Source organism: Pygoscelis adeliae, unplaced genomic scaffold (assembly GCF_000699105.1).
Source record: "Pygoscelis adeliae isolate BGI_AS28 unplaced genomic scaffold, ASM69910v1 Scaffold325, whole genome shotgun sequence".
Taxonomy (NCBI): Eukaryota; Metazoa; Chordata; class Aves; order Sphenisciformes; family Spheniscidae; genus Pygoscelis; species Pygoscelis adeliae.
The window spans coordinates 510,860-514,701 of NW_008824769.1; positions in this window are offsets into that span (position 1 = coordinate 510,860).

Below are 3,842 nucleotides of genomic sequence, written 5' to 3' on the forward strand. Positions count from 1 at the left end.
TGTCTCTCTTTCAGTGTAAGGAGCTGGAATTTGGAAATAGGGTCTGTTTTGTTGCTGTACAGCTAGCTCCCTTCTTGGGCAACAGCATGTTATGCTCTTTGTTTTGGATGAATGTTCCTGTGAATGTTGATACTAAATTTCAAATTACTCAAGAATGCCAGCTTTATCCCCTACAACTATTGCTGACTCCTCTAGCTTCCATCAAGTCGGTTTCCTTTTGGAGGAACATCCGTTGTGTACTCCCCGCGTCTCTCTGAACCTAACGCCTTCATGGTGTGGCTGAGATTTCATAAATGCAAAATCAAATGCTTCTTAGTGAGATGGTGGCAGGTAGATGCAAAGCTAGCAAGGAGCCATGGAGGACGAGGGACCTGGTAACAAGAAACAATGTTTTCATGGTATTTGTCCTGCCCGTGTTTGACTAGGATGGATAATGTCTTCTAAACATGATTCAGTGCCTTGTTGTTGACTTGCCAGGCAGGGAGGGTTGCCTGCGGTCGCTGTCCGATCCAAGGCGGCCCCTTGCCAGGAGAGAAATGTCTGAAGCGTTCTTGTTCTGCCAGCATCTTTAAGGCTTTTGGATTCCTTACCACCATGGTCTGACGGTGTCTTAAAATAAAATGTCCTCTCGGTAGGATGTCCCAAAGAGGAGGGGGGAGGAGGAAAAAAAAAAAAAGGGTTAGGAAAGCTTTGGGTTGGCAGCACCTTGCAAGCATGCTTCTGGATCCTGCTGCTTGTCTACTTGTTCTGGTCCTCTGTGCTTTTGGAGAAAGGATGGCTTCGTCTCCGAGAGGAGGTCAAATCCTGCTGTGCTGCTTAGTTTGAAGAAAAGAGACCAAAAAGGAGTGCAGGGTTTGGGTTTTGTCATCTGTCCCCTAAGAACAATCCAGTGATTAGTTTTTCCCCAGATCTGCTCCTTTTCCAGAAGACTCCAAGAGCCTTCCTGATGATCAGAAAGGAAGAAATGGAGTTATATGATACTAATTCTCTTAATCATACACTGCGATGCTTTGTCCTGATGAATAGCATGCAGTGATAATATGCACCTGAAAAGCAAGTGTTGCATGGAAGGTTGTCGGCGAGACTTTTAACTGAGCTGGGCCGGAAACTCAAATCACTCGTTCTGATTAAAAAAATCACAAGCCTGGGCTCTTGCTTGTCCAACGGCTGGCTTCTTGGGTTTGGACTTCCACAGCCATTTGCGGCCTGCCGTCACAGGTGCTCTTTTCCGGGAGGGTATTAAAACTGTCCCCCCCATCAGGCCCTGTTGGGCTGGCGGTAAGGGGAGGTGGATGTCTTGCCAAGTCCTTTTTCCCGGGTCGACACTAGGTGGCAATGCCTCCCTCGTAATGCTTTGCCAAAGGCAAGCGTCGTTTCTGATGGGCTTTAAATCTGGATATTTGTCGTCTTCTGAACAAATTGTTCCGATAACTTCCTTTGATCAGAAGCTGGTGCCTCTTCCCTACAAGAAGCGGAGAACTTCGTGTTTCCTGACTGTTGGGATAAGATAGGTCTGAAAACATAAACGTGGCCGAGTTTTCCAGCAGGAGACAGCTGTGCCTTTCATGGACCTTCCTCTGCTCTGACGTGGGGCGTGCTGGCATTTCTCCAACAGCCTTTGGATACTTGGGTTGAGCGAGCACGGGCGGCTGGATCTGCAAATGGAAACTTGGCGCATCCATGTCCATCGATGACCTTGCAAAGGCAGGGCCTTCTGCTCTCCAGACTGTAGGGACAAAACTCACTGTGGAAGGCGTCACGCCTGCTAAATCTGAGATGTAGAAAGGTATGTCGGTGGGGTGGCTCGCTGTGGCACGGTGAGGAGCTTTGTAAGTCTCTGGAAGGTCTGCTCCCATCATCAGCTGCCTGCTGCCAGCGGCGCACGCTGCAGGAACGGCAACCACCCTTCCCCGAGCTGTCGCCCAGCCCAGGCCGGTAACTTGGATTTGACCTAGGGTCTGTCTCCAGGTTGATAGCCAGTTTGCTGCTGTATGAGAGACTTCCCATGGTTAACTAGACTTCACTGAATCGCATTTTTCCATTTTTCTTTACCAAATAACGGCCAAGCATTACTTTCCTGATTTTTTTGTTTTGTTTTAATTAAAGGAAGAAATACAAACTTTCAGCCTCTGGGCAAAATCAAAGATGTGTTTGGACCTTGACTTGGCATTAAAACAGAAATACAAGTCCTTGAGCAAAACAGACAAAAATCTCTACAGAGAACTACACTTTCTGATTGTTAATCAAAGAACGCAGGCCTTTAAGAAGTTTGCTACTGGAAGTTTTATTTTTGGCCAAAATGCCTTTTCCTCCCCCCCATTAAATAGCTTGACAAACATCTTCAGCGTGTTCCCTGGAGAAACTGTTCCAAAGGTTGGTTACAGCTCAAAAGCGGTCTTGTATTTCCAGTTTGGGTTTATCAAATGTCAACCTGCAGCTCCTGAGCTTTGCCAAGCGTTTGCTCAATTAAAATATTATCTGATATCATATGATGTTTTCCCGGCGTGGGTGTTTAACCAAAACCTGAGATGTTGTGTACACTCAACCCATCAATTCAGCTCCTTGGGCTGCAAGACAAAGCCCATGGGAAGTGTGAATCACAACCCCCGTGTATCACCTGTGGGTGCTCCTGTGCGTCACCCGTGGGTCAGGTCTCCCAGCTTGTTGCCCCCCCCCCTTGCAGCCCTCCTCCATGCTGGTGAGCCCCCAAGGGACGTGGCGAGGGCAACGAGACCCGACTCGGTGCCTGTCCCCTCCGGTGGCAGCTGATGCAGAAACCCTGGAGAGCGTTGGTGGGTGTGGATATCCCCACCAGGTTGTGGGCTGTGCTCTGCCAGGGGCGGGGGTAGGCTGAGATCGCCGGCAAGTAACCAAAACACGTGGGACGGCAGAGCTAAAGATGGGGCGAGACGTCCAGGGCGCTTGGGGACCCCTCGGCGGGGGTGGGGATGCTGGAGGGTGCTCTAGGTTTTGGCACCTCCTGTTACGGTCTGAGCTCAGCCCTGTGGGCTGGTCGCAGGTCTCCTCCCCCCGGCACAGGTTGTTGGGGTGGGAGATGCAGCTTCCACCCCTCTAAACCTTCATGCGATGCATGGGGCAGCCGAGCCTGGGCTGGTCCCATCAGCTCAGCCCGGGTGGGTGGCTCAGCACCCTCCGCCACGGCCAGGAGCAATCCTGCTGGTCCCTTGGGCCGGGTGCTTGGGGGCTCCTGCCACCCACCACGTCAGCGCTGCTGGTGGCAGTGCCCTGGTGCAGACCAGAGGAGAGGCAGAACTGGTCGCTGCAGGCAGGGACCGAGGACCCCCATGGCGCTGGAGCCCCCGTGCAGGCTGGGACGGGGACAGGGGACTCACACTTTTTTATTTCGACGGTGTGCTCTGCCAGCGGAGCAGAAACCCCTCGGTGCCGTCAGCCATGGCCAAGCCCAACCGGGCACCGAACGCTCCGGCTTCGGCATGCTCCGCTCCCCTGCCCCCTCGTTTGTGTTGGCACGGGCCAGCGAACGAAGCCGGTTTAATTGGCAGTTGTGTTTGTGGCCAGGGTGTTATGAAAAGGTTTTCTGTCTCCCTCTCTAAGTTACCCTGAATATGTTTTCACTCTTAATATAATATTCACTTCATTATTAGCTGAAAGAGGCTCTTTTCAGAGAGAGGGGTTTTTTTTTTCCCGTTCTTCCAAAAATATATTAAACAGCCCCTTCATGCAGCGCTGCGCTGAGGGCTGGGATTGTCTGCCGGAGGGGAAGTGAGGAACCCGACGGTAAATGGGATTTACACAGAAATTCCTTTCTTCCCCAGCGTGCCGGCGGTGCTGGCTGCGGCGGCCTGGCAGTGCCCGGCGCG